A 21,464-nucleotide genomic window follows, 5' to 3' on the forward strand; every position below is an offset into this window, starting at 1 on the left:
ATGGTAAGTATATCCTTCCTTAGGTAAGGAGACCGACACTGTACACAATACTCCAGGTGTGGTCTCCCCAGGGCCCTGTATAATTGCAGTAAGATGTCTTTACTCTTATACACAAATCCTCCTGTAATAAAGGCCAACATACCATTTGCTTTAATCACTTGCTGTACCTGCAGGTTAACTTTCAGTGATTGGTGTACAAGGACACCAGGTCCCTCTGAACACCAACATTTCCCAATCTCTCACCATTTAAAAATACTCTGCTTTTCTATTTTGGCACACAGTAAGCAGGCGGGCAGAGATAAACAGATATTAATTTGAAAAACTCTTCCACTTCTGAAAATTCCGCCCCCTCTGTCCAACATTTTCCGGCCTTGTCTGGAACTAGGAGGCATAGTGGGAGAAATTTACAATCGCCCGATTCAGGGAGCTAACTTTTATAAGTTTGAAAAGTTTTGAAAGCGCAAAGCTAACAATTTCAAACTTTTCAAAAAATTAATAAGGCGGGAGCTGGTCAGTGCCACGCCTGGTTGCAAATCCATTTGTACCCCGTTAGCTTTCCCCACGCACCCCCCCCCCCGCACCCTGCCAAGGGCTCTGTCAACTGTGGCTCATTGGGTAGCACCCTCGCCTCTAAATCAAAAGGTTGTGGGTTCAAGTCCCACTCCAGAGACTTGAACATGTAAATCCAGGCCGACACTTCCAGTGGCAGTACTGAGGGAGCGCCGCACTGTCGGAGGGGCAGTGCTGAGGGAGCGCCGCACTGTCGGAGGGGCAGTGCTGAGGGAGCGCCGCACTGTCGGAGGGGCAGTACTGAGGGAGCACCGCACTGTCGGAGGGGCAGTGCTGAGGGAGCGCCGCACTGTTGGAGGGGCAGTACTGAGGGAGCACCGCACTGTCAGAGGGGCAGTGCTGAGGGAGCGCCGCACTATCGGAGGGGCAGTACTGAGGGAGCGCCGCACTATCGGAGGGGCAGTACTGAGGAAGCCCCGCACTGTCGGAGGTGCCTTCTTTTGGATATTAAACCTAGGCCCTGTCTGCTCTCTCAATTGGACATAAAAGATCCCGTGGCCACTATTTTGAAGAAGAGCAGGGGAGTTCTCCCCAGTGTCCCGGGACCAATATTTATCCCTCAAACAACATAACAAAAACAGATTATCTGGTCATTGTCAGATTGCTGTGTGTGGGAGCTTGCTGTGCACAAATTGGTTGCAGCGTTCCCTACATTACAACAGTGGCTACACTCCAAAAAGTACTTAATTGGCTGCAAATCGCTTTGAGACATTCGGTGGTCATGAAAGGCGCTATATAAATGCAAGTCTTTCTTTTATTTAAGGCACCCAATTTCGCCCCACAGTCTCAGAATAAGAGGTCAGCAATTTAGCACTGAGACGAGGAGGAATTTCTTCACTGAGCGTGGTGAATAGTTGGAATTCTCCACCCCACAGGGCTGTGGAGGCTCAGTCTTTGAGTATATTCAAGATCCACCAGTTCTAGACTCCCCAGCCGGAGAAATAGCTTCTCAACATCTACACTGTCAATCCCCGGAAGAATTTTATATGTTTCAATCAGGTCACCTCTCATTCTTCGAACCCCTTGGACACACGGAGACGGTGCGTGAGAAGGCCCATGGAGCAAAGCCCCCAGTGCTGGGGCTGCGGGAAGTGAGGGAACACAGGAACAGGAGGAGGCTATTCAGCCCCTCGAGCCTATCCCACCAATCAATTCCATCGTGGTTAATCTGAACGCTAGCTCCATCTACATGCCTTAAGGTTCTGTAACCCTTAATACCCCTGCCTAACAAACAATCTCTCGCTCTCATTAATTACACAGAATGACACGGTATTTACAGCACAGGCTCAGGCCCTTCAGCCCGACTGCTCTCTGCTGTTGGTTCAGCTCCACACAAACCTTCTTTACCCAGGGGGTGGTGAGAATTTGGGACTCGCTCCCACAGGGAGTGGTTGAGGCGAATAGTATCGAGGCATTTACGGGGAAGCTGGATAAACACATGAGGGGGAAAGGAATAGAAGGATGGGGTGATAGGGTGCAATGGAGAGGGGCGAGAGGAGGGGGTTGTAGAACATTAACCCCGGCACCGACCCCTCGGGCCCAATGGCCACATTCTCTGCTTGAAACATTTTGTAAGTTTGTAAGGGCTCATAAGCTTAGAATTAGAGCCAGGGTGCTCGGGGCGATGGCAGGAAGCACTTCTTCACCCAATGGGTCGTGGGAATCTGGGACTCTCCCAAAAATGGTGTCGGGGCTGGGGGGGCAATTGAAAATTCAAAAACTGAGGTGGGATGATATTTTTGTTAGGCGGGGTATTAAGGGTACCGGGTAGCTAGAATACAGATCAGCCACGATCTGTTTGATTGGCGGGTGACTGAGCTGCAAATTCCATGTAATTCAATGTAATTCGATATAATTCTAAGTAATTCTATGTAATTCGATGCAGCTTGTTGGAAGGCTCAATAATTGCATGGAATTAATTTATAATTATATGTGGAGAGAGTAGGAGAGTGGGATTAGACTGGGTGGGATATTAAAGGGTGTGGGGAGTGAGGGGGAGAGTGGGATTAGACTGGGTGGGATATTAAAGGGTGTGTGGGGAGAGGGGGAGAGTGGGATTAGACTGGGTGGGATATTAAAGGGTGTGGGGAGTGAGGGGGAGAGTGGGATTAGACTGGGTGGGATATTAAAGGGTGTGGGGAGAGAGGGGGAGAGTGGAATTAGACTGGGTGGGATATTAAAGGGTGTGTGGGGAGAGGGGGAGAGTGGAATTAGACTGGGTGGGATATTAAAGGGTGTGGGGAGTGAGGGGGAGAGTGGAATTAGATTGGGTGGGATATTAAAGGGTGTGGGGAGTGAGGGGGAGAGTGGGATTAGACTGGGTGGGATATTAAAGGGTGTGGGGAGTGAGGGGGAGAGTGGGATTAGACTGGGTGGGATATTAAAGGGTGTGGGGAGGGGGAGAGTGGGATTCGACTGGGTAGGATATTAAAGGGTGGAGGTATTTCTTTTCTTTAAGACACCCAATTCTCGCCCCCATAATCTCAGGATAAGAGGTCGGCAATTTAGCACTGAAACGAGGAGGAATTTCTTCACTGAGCGTGGTGAATAGTTGGAATTCTCTACCCCACAGGGCTGTGGAGGCTCAGTCTTTGAGTATATTCAAGATCCACCAGTTCTAGACTCCCCAGCCGGAGAAATAGCTTCTCAACATCTACACTGTCAATCCCCGGAAGAATTTTATATGTTTCAATCAGATCACCTCTCATTCTTCTAAACTCTTGTGGCTAGAACCTTCACTTTTTTCGCCTGCTTAATGCCGACTTAACGCCCATTTTACCGCTGAAATGACTTATAACGCCCATATATCGCCCACTTTGGCACAAAATGGAAACTGACGGGCATTTTTGGAAAACTTATCGCCGAGCGTTACTTTCCCCAGGTGCTTAATGCCGCGAAAAAATATTACCCCCCGCCCATTTCTTTTGGGTGTAATCAGCAGAATGGGCAAATTCAACGGCCATAATATCGGCCAGTGTTACTTTCTGCACGGAATTAACGCCGAGATTCACTATTAACGCCCGGTGACTGTTTTTTGTCGTAAAGAGCATATTTACCCAAACTAGCGGCCATGGTGATCGCCCATTGTCAGTTTCACCACCTCGCACACATTTCGCCCACAATATCGCTCGCTTAAAAAACTGCCCACAAAAAGTGGAACTAACCAGAACGAATCACAGCGTTATGGACGCCATGTTGTAGATCACACGTTGCGTCCTTTAAAAGGCCGCTGTGCTTCAACCTCGGCGGAGTTCGGATGTGCTCTGCAGGTTGTTGGAGTTAATGTGAACATCTCTAAAAACATCTTGACCACACTGTGACCGATTGGAATTGAAGAGGTGTGTTCATCGGGACATTCCTTGTTTGTGACCAATCGGTGGAAAACAGAGAGCTACTGCAATGGGACCTGTCCTTTCTCACCCTCTCTTGGTGACCAAATACATGCAGCAGACTCAACATCACCGAAGGAACGCTCCACTGCATTATGTGCCCAATGTAAGACATGACAGACTGATGAGGAGGACCAGACGTTACACCCCCCGCAAGTACAAGGAGAAGTATTCTTACCTCGCCTAACACCACCTGCCTTCGGAGACTGCGCTTCCACAAAGAGGTTATCACTGAGGTATGCCAGCTGATAAGGGGAGATCTGCAGCCTGCCAGCACCATGAGTACTGCACTGTCCGTCGAGGTCAAAGTCACCACGGCACTGTCGTTCTGTGCCTCGGGTTCTTTTCAGGCCCCAGCTGGTGACATTTGCGGTCTGTCTCAGCATGCCACACATCGCTGCATTAGACAGGTCACTGAAACACTGTATGCACACAGGAGGGACTTGATCAGCTTCCCTATGACCAGGGAGGCTCAGAGTGAGAGGGCTGTAGGTTTCTACAGAATTGCAAACTTCCCCAAGGTGCAGGGAGCAATAGACTGTACGCACATCGCGATGCGGGCACCTTTTGAGGATGCTGAGGTTTTCAGGAACTGCAAGGGATTCCACTCCCTGAATGTCCAGCTGGCTGTCGGCCACCAGCAAATTATACTGGCAGTGAATGCTCAATTTCTGGGCAGCATCCATGATGCTCACATCCTGTGTGAGAGCACTGTATTTGACTTGTTTAACAATTACCCACAAGGTCAATGCTGGATGCTTAGTGACAAAGGATATGGCCTCGCCACCTGGCTGATGACCCCCCTGCATGACACCCACACTGAGGCCGAGAGGCGATACAATGAGAGCCACAGAGCAACTCGCAATATCGTGGAGAAAAACATTGGCGTGCTGAAGCAGTGCTTCAGATGCCTGGATCACTCTGGAGGCGAGCTCCAATACCACCCTGAGCAGGTAGCTCAATTCATGGTGGTGTGCTCCATGCTACACAACTTGCCTATCAGGAGCAGACAAGAATTGCCTGATGAGTCTGACAGTCCACCTTACCAGAGAGAGGAAGAGGAGGCCGAGGAGGCGGACGCTGACATTGGTCCACACAATCAGGCTGATGTTGAAGCCATGCCCCCGCTCTGTAGACCGCATGAAAGGGCCCATGGTGGCATGATAGCTGCAAGAGCCTTACATCAGGAGCTCATCAATAAGCGCTTTGCCTGAAAGAACGTTGGTGTTAGTTACAAGGATGACACACTGCTGGGTGTGCAGGTCATACATAATGGTGGGCATCACCTTGGTGACAGTTAAAGTTTACGTTGATTGAAGTTAAGTGTAATTATACCCTTTGATATTAAGGAATCACCAGCGTGTAATGGTGCAGCTATCTGAGCCAATGTGCTGCAAGGTTTTGTTAAATAAAAAGCATTTAAACCGAACAATTGTCAGAAATCATCAATATTTCTGTACAAACCAACCCTTCCTCCGCCCCCCCTCCCCCCGCTTCTCCTCCCCACCTCTACCCCTTCCCCTCCTGACTCCAAGCCGCCTGGCCCATGGCCGAGGGATGCTCCTCGGGCGATGCTTCATTGGGGGAGGGAGGGTAGAAGACGGCCGAGGCACTGCGTGTATGGATACGGGAGAGGACGGTCCCGAGGTGGGAACGTGCTCCGAGCCAGAAGCTGGATGTTGCTGCTGGCTCTCGTGTGGTTGGCAATGGGAGTGTGTCACCTTGGGGTGCAGTGCCGCTCTCATGTGTGGTTGGCAATGGGGGTGTGTCACCTTGGGGTGCAGTGCCGCGCTCGTGTGTGGTTGGCAATGGGGGTGTGTCACCTTGGGGTGCAGTGCCGCTCTCGTGTGTGGTTGGCAATGGGGGTGTGTCACCTTGGGGTGCAGTGCCGCGCTCGTGTGTGGTTGGCAATGGGGGTGTGTCACCTTGGGGTGCAGTGCCGCTCGTGTGTGGTTGGCAATGGGGGTGTGTCACCTTGGGGTGCAGTGCCGCTCTCGTGTGTGGTTGGCAATGGGGGTGTGTCACCTTGGGGTGCAGTGTCGTGCTCGGGGACCACTGGGAGCCCTCTGTCACCAGTGTTCCTGGCTACCAGCCCCAGGGCCTCCTCCATCCCTTCCATGTTACAGGCAACTCTCGATTATCCGGGTCCTTCAGAGATTGGGCTATGCCGGGTAAACGATTCCTCCGTTAGAGCGATTAACATTCTAAATTTAAAACCCGATGTCTTCCCGAGCCGAAATTTTAAATCCCGTTACAATGGTTTCTCGTTGGATCTGTGTGCAGATATTCGAGAGTTGCCTATATATCTTATTTGTTGGACAAAAACTCGGTGCCGACTATGTTCTTGGTGCTTAGTGGGCTTTTTGCTGCTGGTGAATCTCCGTCGTGCCTCCCACAACAGCCAGACAAGCACACCCCACAGCCACACACGCTTTCAGTGCCTCTGAGCTCCCTCTCGCTCTGTCTCCTCTTCTGCACATGTCATGGTGACCCTTGACCTCCTGAATCGCGGGAATCGAGCATTGCCATGCCGTTGCTCAGAACGGCCACACTTTACAGCAGAAGGTCAGAAAAATTTAACGCTACTGTCCATTTGATATCGCTCGCGGTATTGCCCATTTTCTAAAACGTAAACTAGGTGTTTTGAGAATGGGTGAGAAGCCGGCGATCTGAAAACCCTTTTTTAATGCCCATGCCAGAAATAACGCCTATTTTTGGGCGCTAAGTTCAGAAGTGGAGATTCTAGCTCTTGGACACACGGAGACGGTGCCTGCGAAGCCCCCAGTGCCAGGGCTGTGAGAAGTGAGGGAACACAGGAACAGGAGGAGGCTATTCAGCCCCTCGAGCCTGTCCCGCCAATCAATTCCATCGTGGCTGATCTGAATGATAGCTCCATCTACACGCCTTAAGGTTCCGTAACCCTTAATACCCCTGCCTAACAAACAATCTCCCTCTCAGTAATTACACAGAATGACATGGTATTTATAAACATAGAAACATAGAAAATAGGTGCAGGAGTAGGCCATTCGGCCCTTCGAGCCTGCACCACCATTCAATATCATGGCTGATCATTCACCTCAGTACCCCTTTCCTGCTTTCTCTCCATACCCCTTGATCCCTTTGGCCGTAAGGGCCACATCTAACTCCCTTTTGAATATATCTAATGAACTGGCCTCAACAACTTTCTGAGGTGGAGAATTCCACAGGTTCACCACTCTCTGAGTGAAGAAGTTTCTCCTCATCTCAGAGTGGGGAGTGAGGGGAGAGTGGGATTGGACTGGATGGGATATTAAAGGGGGGAGTGAGGGGGAGAGTGGGATTAGACTGGGTCGGGTATTAAAGGGGGGAGTGAGGGGGAAAGTGGGATTAGACTGGGTAGGGTATTAAAGGGGGAAGTGAGGGGGAGAGTGGGATTAGACTGGGTGGGATATTAAAGGGGGGAGTGAGGTGGAGAGTGGGATTAGACTGGGTGGGGTATTAAAGGGGGGAGTGAGGGGGAGAGTGGGATTAGACTGGGTGGGATATTAAAGGGATTGGGATTAGAGTGGGTGTGATATTATGAGATATGGGTATAACACCAGCATGGAGTTAATCCACGCAGTGTTCTGTTTCTCTGTTGCAATATTCCATGCGATCGTCTATTGTTATGAGGCCGTTGTGCACAGGTGATTATTTCCCACATCTCTGTAAAGGCTGCCCGTATCCTGTAACATTGCCCAAAGAAAGAGCTAAACAGTAATGAGGAAGACGAGAAGATTAATGCAGAGCTTAACGTCAACACCTTGCATAAACAGGTTTGACACTTCCATTGCCACCTCCCAGGATTGTGGTCTGCACATAACAAGAATGTTTTTCACCAAATGCTCCCCTTCACGGCTGATTAACTTGCTCACTGCTCTAACGTGTGCTGCCCTAATAAAAACTCATAAATGGTACACAACTGGGAATCAGGGTAACAGAGTTTATCACAAATGCAAAACCTGCATTTTTACATCGAATCATGGAATGGTTACAGCACGGAAGGCCATTCGGCCCGTCGAGCCCGTGCCGGCTCTCGGTCAGTATCATTCCCCCGCCATTTCCCCGTAGCCCTGACAATGTTTTTCTTCAGATATTTATCCCACTCTCCGTTGAAGGATAACATCTCAGGCACTGCATCCCGGATCCTAACCACTCGCTGCGTAAAAAAGCTTTTTCTTACATCACCTTTGGTTCTTTCTCAAATCATATGACCACCGGACATCTCAACGCGCTCTACAGCCAATGAAGTACTTTTGGAGTGTGGTCACTGTTGTAATGTGGGAAACGCAGCAGCCAATTTGCGCACAGTAAGCTTTCACACACAGCGATGTGATAATGACCCAGATCATCTGTTTTTATTGTGACATTGATTAGGGATAAATATAATAACTCGCCTGCTTTTCTTTGAAATAATGCCTTGGGATCTTTTACGTCCACTTGAGAGAGCAGACGAGGCCTCAGTTTAATGCCTCATCTGAAACACGGCATCTCCGACAGTGCGGCGCTCCCTCAGTACTGCCCCTCCGACAGTGCGGCGCTCCCTCAGTACTGCTCCTCCGAAAGTGCGGCTCTCCCTCAATACTGACCCTCCGACAGTGCGGCGCTCCTTCAGTACTGACCCTCCGACAGTGCGGCGCTCCCTCAGTACTGCCCCTCCGACAGTGCGGCGCTCCCTCAGTACTGTTCCTCCGAAAGTGCGGCTCTCCCTCAGTACTGACCCTCCGACAGTGTGGGGCTCCCTCAGTACTGCCCCTCCGACAGTGCGGGGCTCCCTCAGTCCCACAACCCTCCAACAGTGCGGCGCTCCCTCGGTACTGCCCCTCCGACAGTGCAGCACTTCCTCAGTACTGCCCCTCCGACAGTGCAGCACTCTCTCAGTACAGCCCCTCCGACAGTGCGGCGCTCCCTCAGTACTGCCCCTCCGACAGTGCGGCGCTCCCTCAGTACTGACCCTCAGACAGTGCGGCACTCCCTCAGTACTGCCCCTCTGACAGTGCAGCACTCTCTCAGTACTGACCCTCCGACAGTGCGGCGTTCTCTCCATACTGCCCCTCCGCCAGTGCGGGGCTCCCTCAGTACTGCCCCTCCGCACTGCCCCTCTGACAGTGCGGCGCTCCCTCAGTACTGCCCCTCCGACATTGCGGCACTCCCTCAGTACTGACCCTCAGACAGTGCGGCACTCCCTCAGTACTGCCCCTCTGACAGTGCGGCGATCCCTCAGTACTGTCCCTCCGACAGTGCGGCGATCCCTCAGTACTGTCCCTCCGACAGTGGGGCGCTCCCTCAGTACTGCCCCTCCGACAGTGCAGCACTCCCTCAGTACTGCCCCTCCGACAATGGGGCGCTCCCTCAGTACTGCCCCTCCGACAGTGCGGCGCTCCCTCAGTACTGCCCCTCCGACAGTGCGGCGCTCCCTCAGTACTGCCCCTCCGACAGTGCGGCGCTCCCTCAGTACTGCCCCTCCGACAGTGCGGCACTCCCTCAGTACTGCCCCTCCGACAGTGCGGCGCTCCCTCAGTACTGCCCCTCCGACAGTGCAGTGGTCCCTCAGTACTGCCCCTCTGACAGTGCGGCGCTCCCTCAGTACTGCACTGGGTGTGTCCGCCTAGATTTTCTGTGCTCAGATTCCTGGAGTGGGACTTGAACCGACAACCTTCTGACCCAGAGGCGAGGGTGTTGCCCACTGAACCACAGCTGACACAGCAGGATCTGTGACTTTCGATTTGATGTAAAACTGTTAGGGAGGGAGTTCCAGGATTGTGACCCAGCGACGATGAAGGAACGGCCGATATATTCCCAAGTCAGGATGGTGTGTGACTGGGAGGGGAACGTGGAGGTGGTGGTGTTCCCATGGGCCTGCTGCCCTTGTCCTTCTAGGGGGTAGAGGTGGCGGGTTTGGGAGGTGCTGCCGAAGAAGCCTTGGTGAGTTGCTGCAGTGCATCTTGTAGATGGTACACACTGCAGCCAGGGGGCGCCGGTGGTGGAGGGAGTGAGTGTTGAAGGTGGTGGAGGGAGTGAGTGTTGAAGGTGGTGGGTAGAGTGTCGATCAAGTGGCTGCTTTGTCCTGGATGGTGTCGAGCTTCTCAAGTGTTGTTGGAGCTGCACCATCCAGGCAAGTGGGGAGTGTTCCATCACAATCCTGACTCTTGCTGTCCATCCATGATATATCCGGTAAAAACTCAACATGACGACCAGCCCTTCCATTTTGGTCAAAATCCGAGAACTCCTTACCAAACAGCACCTTCACCACACGGACTGCAGCGGTTCAAGAAGGCGGCTCATCACCACCTTCTCAAGGGGCAATTAGGTATGGCCAATAAATGCCGGCCCAGCCCACATCAAGAGATTCAATATTTAAATTAAAAAACACTAATGGGATCGCCCTGTTCCACCCTCGCACACAAATGGGATCGCCCTGTTCCCCCCTCGCACACTAATGGGGTCGCCCTGTTCCCCCCTCGCACACTAACGGGGTAGCCCTGTTCCCCCCTCGCACACTAATGGGGTCGCCCTGTTTCCCCCTCGCACACTAATGGGATCGCCCTGTTCCCCCCGCACACTAATGGGATCGCCCTGTTCTCCCCCCGCACACTAATGGGATCGCCCTGTTCCCCCCGCACACTAATGGGATCGCCCTGTTCCCCCCTCGCACACTAATGGGATCGCACTATGCCCCTCACACTAATGGGATCGCCCTGTTCCCCCCTCGCACACTAATGGGATCACCCTGTTCCCCCTTGCACACTAATGGGATCGCCCTGTTCCCTCCGCACACTAATGGGATCGCCCTGTTCCCCCCTCGCACACTAATGGGATCGCACTATGCCCTCACACAGTAATGGGATCACCCTGTTCCCCCCTCACACACTAATGGGATCGCCCTGTTCCCCCTCACACTCTAATGGGATTGCACTATGCCCTCACACACTAACAGGATCGCACTATGCCCCTCACACTAATGGGATTGCCCTGTTCCCGCTCACACTCTAATGGGATCGCACTATGCCCTCACACACTAACAGGATCGCACTATGCCCCTCACACTAATGGGATCGCCCTGTTCCCCCCTCACACAATAATGGGATCACCCTGTTTCCCCCTCACACACTAACAGGATCGCACTATGCCCCTCACACTAATGGGATTGCCCTGTTCCCCCTCACACTCTAATGGGATCGCACTATGCCCTCACACACTAACAGGATCGCACTATGCCCCTCACACTAATGGGATCGCCCTGTTCCCCCCTCACACACTAATGGGATCACCCTGTTCCCCCTCACACTAATGGGATCGCCCTGTTCCCCCCTCACACACTAATGGGATCACCCTGATCCTCCCTCACACTAATGGGATCGCCCTGTTCCCCCCTCACACTCTAATGGGATCGCACTATGCCCTCACACACTAACAGGATCACACTATGCCCCTCACACTAATGGGATCGCCCTGTTCCCCCCTCACACACTAATGGGATCATCCTGTTTCCCCCTCACACACTAATGGGATCGCACTATGCCCCTCACACTAATGGGATCGCCCTGTTCCCCTCGCACCGACGGTGTTGCACCTCAGTACCTGTTCCGGTGTGAATCGCTGTCCGGGATCTCACGGGGTCCTCGTGGCTGTGGGAGCTGAGAGAGGAACAGCTCACACCTGCTGGCTTGCCGCGAGCCAGTGTGCCACAGGAGGGTTTGTGCGAGGCTTTATGCGAGAAGAACTGTTTGTGGTTTCAGTTTCAGGCACAACACAATTGAGAGTTGTGTTAACCCTGGCGTGTCTGGAGATAATCTGCCACTGCCTGGTGTCAGCCGAAGTTTGTTGGTGGCTTTCGATATCGGCCAGGCATTCCATTGTGGTGACACGGGCTCTTGCTTCAGCTCCTGCTCCTTGTCGGGTATGGGTGGGGTACATGCTGCAGCACGGGGATGTGCTAATACAATTTGCACTCCAATTGCGAAATGTCTGGGTGCAGTTGGGAAGTGGTTGGGTTACAGTCGGAGCGGGCACTGAATAGAAAGAAACGTGTAAGATTCTGAGGGGGCTTGACAGGGTGGATGCAGAGAGGATGTTTCCCCTCGTGGGGGAATCTAGAACGAAGGGGCGTAGTTTCAGAATAAGGGATCGCCCATTTAAGATGGAGATGAGGAGGAATTACATCTCTCGGGACGTCACAAAGCGATTTACAGCCAATGAAGTACTTTTGGAGTGTAGTCACTGTTGTAATGTGGGAAACACGGCAGCCAATTTGTGCACAGCAAGCTCCCACAAACAGAAATGTGATAATTTAGAGAACAGAAGCAGAGTGGTGATGTTACTATTTCAGTAATCCAGGGCCTGCACTAATGATCCAGAGATGTGAGTTCCATCCCACCACGGCAGCTGGGGAATTTAAATTCAGTTAATTTAATAAGAATCTGGAATAAATGCTAGTATCAGTAATGGTGACCATGAAACTATCGGATTGCCGTTAAAAACCCCTCTGGTTCACGAATGTCCTTCAGGGAAGGAAATCTGCCGCCCTTACCCGGTCTGGGCCTATAGGTGACTCCAGACCCACGGCGATGTGGTTGACCATTAGCTGCCCCTCTGGAATGGCCCAGTGAGACACTCAGTTGTCCCCAACCACTGCGAGAAAACAATAATAATAAAACCGGACGGGCCACCCGGCATCGACCTTGGCCCCGGCTACGGCCACAACAACGGCACACCCAGCCCAGGCCACCCGGCAAAATCCTCCTCACCAACATCTGGGGACGTGGCACAATCAGGAGAGCAGTCCCGCAGACCGGTCAAGCAACAGTCGGACATCGACATCCTCACAGAATCATAGCTTTCCGCCAATGGCCCCGACTCCTCCATCACCTTCCCTGGGTATGTCCTGTCCCACCGGCAGGACAGGCCCACCAGGGGGGCGGCTCAGTGGTGTACAGTCGGGAGGGAGTCCCCAACATTGACTCCGGGCCCCGTGTCACCTTCAGGTCAAGCATGGGCACGGAAAGTTCCTGCTGATTCCCAACTCCCGCCCTCCCTCAGCTGATGAATCACTCCTCCATGTTGGACACCATTTGGAAGAGGCACTGAGGACAGCGAGGACACAGAGTGTACTCTGGGTGGGGCACTTCAATGTCCATCACCAAGAGTGGCTCGGTAGCACCACTCCTGACCGAGCTGGCCGAGTCCTGAAGGACATAGCTGCCAGACTGGGCCTGCGGCAGGCGGTGAGAGAACCAACACCAGGGAATAACCTCCTTACCCACGTCCTCACCAATCTACCTGTCGCAGATGCATCTGTCCCTGACAGTATTGGCAGCAGCGTACTAAACGGGATAGATTCAGAACAGATCTAGCAGCTCAAAACTGGGCATCCATGGGGCCCTGTGGGCCATCAGCAGTAGCAGAATTGTATTGTACCACACTCTGTAACCTCATGGCCCGGCATATCCCTCACACTACAGTTACCATCCAGCCCGGGGACCAGCCCTGGTTCAATGAGGAGTGTAGCACAGCATGCCAGGAGCAGCACCAGGTGTACCTAAAAATGAGGTGCCAACCCGGGGAAGCTGCAACACAGGACTACATGTATACTAAACAGCGGGAGCAGCATGGGATAGACAGGGCTAAGTGATCCCACAACCAACGGATCAGATCAAAGCTCTGTAGTCCTGCCACACCCAGTCGTGAATGGTGGTGGGCCATTAAATAACTAACAGGAGGAGGAGGTGCATGAATCCCCCAATCCCCAAGGGCAGTAGGTCCATGGGAACACCACCACCTCCACGTTCCCCTCCCAGTCACACACCATCCCGACTTGGGAATATATCGGCCGTTCCTTCATCGTCGCTGGGTCACAATCCTGGAACTCCCTCCCTAACAGCACTGTGGGAGCACCTTCACCACACGGACTGCAGCGGTTCAAGGCAGCTCACCACCACCTTCTCAAGGGGCAATTAGGGATGGGCAAATAATGCCGGCCTGGCCAGTGACACCCACATCCTGTTAAAGAATGTTTTGGTGATGCTGATTGAGGGAAACACATTGACCAGACACTGGGGAGAATTCACCCTCCTCATCTTTGAAATAGTGCCAAGGGATCTTTTAGGCCACCTGAGAGAGCAGACGGGCCTCGGTTTAACATCTCATCCAAAGGACGGCACCTCCAACAGTGCGGCGCTCCCTCAGCACTGCCCCTCCGACAGTGCGGCACTCCCTCAGCACTGCCCCTCCGACAGTGCGGCGCTCCCTCAGCACTGCCCCTCCGACAGTGCGGCGCTCCCTCAGCACTGCCCCTCCGACAGTGCGGCGCTCCCTCAGCACTGCCCCTCCGACAGTGCGGCACGCCCTCAGTACTGCCCCTCCGACAGTGCGGCGCTCCCTCAGTACTGCCCCTCCGACAGTGCAGCGCTCCTTCAGTACTGCCCCTCCGACAGTGCGGCACTCCCTCAGTACTGCCCCTCCGACAGTGCGGCGCTCCCTCAGCACTGCCCCTCCGACAGTGCGGCGCTCCCTCAGTACTGCCCCTCCGACAGTGCGGCGCTCCCTCAGTACTGCCCCTCCGACAGTGCGGCGCTCCCTCAGTACTGCCCCTCCGACAGTCCGACACTCCCTCAGTACTGCCCCTCCGACAGTGCGGCGCTCCCTCAGTACTGCCCCTCCGACAGTGCGGCACTCCCTCAGTACTGCCCCTCCGACAGTGCGGAACTCCCTCAGTACTGCCCCTCCGACAGTGCGGCACTCCCTCAGTACTGCCCCTCCGACAGGACAAAGGGTGTTAAAAAAACAAGCCTGAAGGCTTTGTGTCTTAATGCAAGGAGTATCCGCAATAAGGTGGATGAATTAACTGTGCAAATAGATGTTAACAAATACGATGTGATTGGGATTACAGAGACGTGGCTCCAGGATGATCAGGGCTGGGAACTCAACATCCAGGGGTATTCAACATTCAGGAAGGATAGAATTAAAGGAAAAGGAGGTGGGGTAGCATTGCTGGTTAAAGAGGAGATTAATGCAATAGTTAGGAAGGACATTAGCTTGGATGATGTGGAATCTATATGGGTAGAGCTGCAGAACACCAAAGGGCAAAAAACATTAGTGGGAGTTGTGTACAGACCTCCAAACAGTAGTAGTGATGTTGGGGAGGGCATCAAACAGGGGTGCATGCAATAAAGGTGCAGCAGTTATAATGGGTGACTTTAATATGCACATAGATTGGGTTAACCAAACTGGAAGCAATACGGTGGAGGAGGATTTCCTGGAGTGCATATGGGATGGTTTTCGAGACCAATATGTCGAGGAACCAACTAGGGGGGAGGCCATCTTAGACTGGGTGTTGTGTAATGAGAGAGGATTAATTAGCAATCTCGTTGTGCGAGGCCCCTTGGGGAAGAGTGACCATAATATGGTGGAATTCTGCATTAGGATGGAGAATGAAACAGTTAATTCAGAGACCATGGTCCAGAACTTAAAGAAGGGTAACTTTGATGGTATGAGGCGGGAATTGGCTAGGATAGATTGGCGAATGATACTTAAGGGGTTGACTGTGAATGGGCAATGGCAGACATTTAGAGACCGCATGGATGAACTACAACAATTGTACATTCCTGTCTGGCGTAAAAATAAAAAAGGGAAGGTGGCTCAACCGTGGCTATCAAGCAAAATCAGGAATAGTATTAAAGCCAAGGAAGTGGCATACGAATTGGCCAGAAATAGCAGCGAACCTGGGGACTGGGAGAAATTTAGAACTCAGCAGAGGAGGACAAAGGGTTTGATTAGGGCAGGGAGAATGGAGTATGAGAGGAAGCTTGCAGGGAACATTAAGACGGATTGCAAAAGTTTCTATAGGTATGTAAAGAGAAAAAGGTTAGTAAAGACAAACGTAGGTCCCCTGCAGTCAGAATCAGGGGAAGTCATAACGGGGAACAAAGAAATGGCGGACCAATTGAACAAGTACTTTGGTTCGGTATTCACTGAGGAGGACACTAACAACCTTCCGGATATAAAAGGGGTCAGAGGGTCTAGTAAGGAGGCGGAGCTGAGGGAAATCCTTATTAGTCGGGAAATTGTGTTGGGGAAATTGATGGGATTGAAGGCCGATAAATCCTCAGGGCCTGATGGACTGCATCCCAGAGTACTTAAGGAGGTGGCCTTGGAAATAGCGGATGCATTGACAGTCATTTTCCAACATTCCATTGACTCTGGATCAGTTCCTATAGAGTGGAGGGTAGCCAATGTAACCCCACTTTTTAAAAAAGGAGGGAGAGAGAAAACAGGGAATTATAGACCGGTCAGCCTGACCTCAGTAGTGGGTAAAATGATGGAATCAATTATTAAGGATGTCATAGCAGTGCATTTGGAAAGAGGTGACATGATAGGTCCAAGTCAGCATGGATTTGTGAAAGGGAAATCATGCTTGACAAATCTTCTGGAATTTTTTGAGGATGTTTCCAGTCGAGTGGACAAGGGAGAACCAGTTGATGTGGTATATTTGGACTTTCAGAAGGCTTTCGACAAGGTCCCACACAAGAAATTAATGTGCAAAGTTAAAGCACATGGGATTGGGGGTAGTGTGCTGACATGGATTGAGAACTGGTTGGCAGACAGGAAGCAAAGAGTAGGAGTAAATGATTACTTTTCAGAATGGCAGGCAGTGACTAGTGGGGTACCGCAAGGTTCTGTGCTGGGGCCCCAGCTGTTTACACTGTACATTAATGATTTAGATGAGGGGATTAAATGTAGTGTCTCCAAATTTGCGGATGACACTAAGTTGGGTGGCAGTGTGAGCTGCGAGGAGGATGCTATGAGGCTGCAGAGTGACTTGGATAGGTTAGGTGAGTGGGCAAATGCATGGCAGATGAAGTATAATGTGGATAAATGTGAGGTTATCCACTTTGGTGGTAAAAACAGAGAGACAGACTATTATCTGAATGGTGACAGATGAGGAAAAGGGGAGGTGCAACGAGACCTGGGTGTCATGGTACATCAGTCATTGAAGGTTGGCATGCAGGTACAGCAGGCGGTTAAGAAAGCAAATGGCATGTTGGCCTTCATAGCGAGGGGATTTGAGTACAGGGGCAGGGAGGTGTTGCTACAGTTGTACAGGGCATTGGTGAGGCCACACCTGGAGTATTATGTACAGTTTTGGTCTCCTAACCTGAGGAAGGACATTCTTGCTATTGAGGGAGTGCAGCGAAGGTTCACCAGACTGATTCCCGGGATGGCGGGACTGACCTATCAAGAAAGACTGGATCAACTGGGCTTGTATTCACTGGAGTTCAGAAGAATGAGAGGGGATCTCATAGAAACATTTATAATTCTGACGGGGTTAGACAGGTTAGATGCAGGAAGAATGTTCCCAATGTTGGGGAAGTCCAGAACCAGAGGTCACAGTCTAAGGATAAGGGGTAAGCCATTTAGGACCGAGCTGAGGAGAAACTTCTTCACCCAGAGAGTGGTGAACCTGTGGAATTCTCTACCACAGAAAGTAGTTGAGGCCAATTCACTAAATATATTCAAAAAGGAGTTAGGTGTAGTCCTTACGACTCGGGGGATCAAGGGTTATGGCGAGAAAGCAGGAATGGGGTACTGAAGTTGCATGTTCAGCCATGAACTCATTGAATGGCGGTGCAGGCTAGAAGGGCTGAATGGCCTGCTCCTGCACCTATTTTCTATGTTTCTATGTTTCTATGACACTGCGGCGCTCCCTCAGTACTGCCCCTCCGACAGTGCAGCGCTCTTTCAGTACTGCCCCTCCGACAGTGGAACACTCCCTCAGTACTGCACCTCCGACAGTGCGGCACTCCCTCAGTACTGCACCTCCGACAGTGCGGCACTCCCTCAGTACTGCACCTCCGACAGTGCGACGCTCCCTCAGTACTGCCCCTCCGACAGTGCGGCACTCCCTCAGTACTGCCCCTCCGACAGTGCGACGCTCCCTCAGTACTGCCCCTCCGACAGTGCGGCACTCCCTCAGCACTGCCCCTCTGACAGTGCGACGCTCCCTCAGTACTGCCCCTCCGACAGTGCGGCACTCCCTTAGTAATGCCCCTCGGATATGGCGACGCTCCCTCAGTACTGCCCCTCCGACAGTCCGGTACTCCCTCAGTAATGCCCCTCGGATATGGCGGGGCTCCCTCAGTACTGCCCCTCCGACAGTGCGGCACTCCCTCAGTACTGCCCCTCCGACAGTACGGAGCTCCCTCAGTACTGCCCCTCCGACAGTGCGGCGCTCCCTCAGTACTGCCCCTCCGACAGTACGGAGCTCCCTCAGTGCTGCCCCTCCGACAGTGCGGCACTCCCTCAGTACTGCCCCTCCGACAGTACGGAGCTCCCTCAGTACTGCCCCTCCGACAGTGCGGCGCTCCCTCAGTACTGCCCCTCCGACAGTACGGAGCTCCCTCCGTGCTGCCCCTCCGACAATGCGGCGCTCCCTCAGTACTGCCCGTCCGACAGTACGGAGCTCCCTCAGTGCTGCCCCTCCAACAGTGCGGAGCTCCCTCAGTGCTGCCCCTCCGACAGTGCGGCACTCCCTCAGTACTGCCCCTCCGACAGTGCGGCACTCCCTCAGTAATGCCCCTCGAACATGGCGGGGCTCCCTCAGTACTGCCCCTCCGACAGTACGGAACTCCCTCAGTGCTGCCCCTCCAACAGTGCGGAGCTGCCTCAGTACTGCCCCTCCGACAGTGCGGCACTCCCTCAGTACTGTCCCTCCTACAGTGCGGCACTCCCTCAGCACTGCCCCTCCGACAGTGCTGCGCTCCCTCAGTACCGCCCCTCCGACCGTGCGGTCCTCCCTCAGTACTGCCCCTCCAACAGTGCGCCGCTGCCTCAGTACCGCCCCTCCGACCGTGCGGCGCTCCCTCAGTACTGCCCCTCCAACAGTGCGCCGCTGCCTCAGTACCGCCCCTCCGACCGTGCGGCGCTCCCTCAGTACTGCCCCTCCGACAGTGCGGCACTCCCTCAGTACTGCACTGGAGTGACTGCCTGGACTTTTGTGCTCAAGTCCCTGGAGTGGGAGTGTCAACGTCCTGATTCGGAGGCGAGAGTGCTGCCCACTGAGCCAATGGCTGTCATTTGGAAATGTTGACATAGCAATCTATGGCTGACTAAACGTCGTCACAGCAGGAAGTGAGGTCCATGGACCCCAATGCAAGGTCTGTAATAACGCTAAAGGTTTAATTTTCCAGTTTCCGCGACACTTTACAGCGCCCTCAGCCGAGTGGTCACGCTTTGTGCAAGAGCTCAGAGGGTAGACTATTCGGCTGTGGGGTGCATTGCAAGAGAGCTTGATCCTGTCCTTGCCTGATGCTCACACCCCTGTAAGAAATGGTGAATTGGAAGAAATAACTTGAGACAAAAAGCCTCTTCAGACTGGTTTTAGAATTGAAGATTCACCCCACGGTGCAATAGCTAAAGGCACTGGAACAGCGTGAACATCAATAACTGATCACCGGCAGCTGCAGACATCTGAATGCCATGAACGGCCGGTCTGACTCCGATCGGGAGGGTGTGAAGGGGAGGGTCTAACCCCAAGAGTTGAGACAAAGAACTCGACATATCACGGGTTAAATGGTCCTGCCCATATCCCACACCAGGCCCACCCCTAAACAGAGAATAAATTAAAGATGCAGACGGCTCAGGGCAGATGGTGAAGATAAGGTGTTTGTACCACCAGCCGCCTGTCCGATCGGGACTAGTACCAGCTACTTGTCATGGTCGTATGTCTACTGTGTCTGTCCTGATTGTGTGTTGTGTTGGATTATATTGGAACTACCACTCCTTAATAAACTGTCTTATAACTCCCAAGACTCATTGGGCATCTGTGTGTGTGACCTGTGATCATAATCTTAGACAAACCCCCTCTGCCGGGGCCTCTCCCCCCACACCATGCTCCTCACCCACCCTCTGCCTCTCCCCCCACCCCCTGCCCCCCCCAACCACCCCTGCCCCACCCCCTTCCCCTCCCCCCACCCTCTGCCCCCCCCAACCACCCCTGCCCCCCCCAACCACCCCTTCCCCTCCCCCCACCCCCTGCCCCCCCAACCACCCCTGCCCCTCCCCCTTCCCCTCCCCCCACCCCCTGCCCCCCCAACCACCCCTGCCCCCCCCAACCACCCCTTCCCCTCCCCCCACCCCCTGCCCCCCCCAACCACCCCTTCCCCTCCCCCCACCCCCTGCCCCCCCAACCACTCCCTTCCCCTCCCCCACCCCCTGCCCCTCCCCCTTCCCCTCCCCCCACCCCCTTCCCCTCCCCTCAACCCCTGCCCCTCCCCCTCCCCCTCCCCACCCCGCCCCCCACCAGTTCCACCAGCTCCCCCTCCCCCCATGTCCCAGTCCCTCCCCTCCCCCTCCCCCCACCCCATGCTCCTCCCTCCCGCCCCCCCTGGCCCTGCCCCCGCCCCCACCACCCACCCCATGCCCCTCCCCCCGCCCCCCCACCAGCATGCCACCTCCATCAGTCAGGCTGGGGAATGACTGCCGGCCGATTTCCCCACACCTCTGGCCAGGGAGGCTGTCAGTTGTAAGAACCCCTTCCCATTGCCATCCAATTGACCAGGGCTTGTCCGTGGATCCCTTAGCTCAATAATCGGCCAGGAGGCACAATTGCCCGTTGAGCCACCAAGAGTGAGCCTGTTCCTGAGCGGTCCCAGGAGGAGAAAGGTTGAGGAGGTTGGGCCTGTACTCACTGGAGTTTAGAAGAATGAGAGGTGATCTTATTGAAACATATAAGATTATGAGGGGGCTCGACAGGGTGGATGCAGAGAGGATGTTTCCACTGATGGGGTAGACTAGAACTAGGGGCATAGTTTCAGAATAAGGGGCCGTCCATTTAAAACTGAGATGAGGAGGAATTTCTTCTCTCCGAGGGTTGTAAATCTGTGGAATTCTCTGCCCCAGAGAGCTGTGGAGGCTGGGTCATTGAATAAATTTAAGGCGGAGAGAGACAGATTGTTGAGCGATAAGGGAGTGAAGGGTTATGGGGAGCGGGCGGGGAAGTGGAGCTGAGTCCGTGATCAGATCAGCCATGATCGTATTAAATGGCAGAGCAGGTTCGAGGGGCCGAATGGCAGACTCCTGCTCCTATTTCTTACGTTCTTATGTCCTAAGACAGACATCGCCATTTTTGCACGAAATAATCTGGTGGGGTTGCCATGGGGAGCTCGTGTCTGGGGCAGGGAGGGGCTGTGGTTCTTGTGCTGAAACCAATAGTTCTTTGTCTGCTGTTGCAACTGATATCCATCGGTTGTGCCTGTGGAATGTGATAGAACCAGATCAGATCCGTTCACAAGGCATGCAGCTCAGGCCATCGGGACGTAAGGCAAAGAGCAGCAACGTGTGTCACAGCTGTGGTGAGGTAGGAGGGCAATCCGTTAGCTCTGTCAGAGACACAACTAACTGGCTAGGGGGAAGTGTGAGGCCATGGGAGTTGGTGTTGTTACAGGGGGTGGGGTATAATGCCCCTGAGCAAATCTCACACCGGGTCCTAAC

The 21,464-nt window shown here is 53.4% G+C and overlaps 1 protein-coding gene across 1 annotated transcript in view; it reads right to left on the reverse strand.

The window, feature by feature from the left end:
• The window catches only part of LOC139233042 (cornifelin homolog), a 92,114-nt gene extending 80,332 nt beyond the window's left edge, over nucleotides 1-11,782 (reverse strand). Inside the window, exon 1 of the mRNA XM_070863562.1 lies at nucleotides 11,559-11,782. The gene's annotated coding sequence lies outside the window, so the exon portion shown is untranslated. The remainder of the gene's footprint in view (nucleotides 1-11,558) is intronic.
• Between the last annotated feature and the right edge of the window lie 9,682 nt (nucleotides 11,783-21,464).

The sequence above is a fragment of the Pristiophorus japonicus genome, chromosome 20, assembly GCF_044704955.1.
Source record: "Pristiophorus japonicus isolate sPriJap1 chromosome 20, sPriJap1.hap1, whole genome shotgun sequence".
In the NCBI taxonomy this organism is placed as follows: domain Eukaryota; kingdom Metazoa; phylum Chordata; class Chondrichthyes; family Pristiophoridae; genus Pristiophorus; species Pristiophorus japonicus.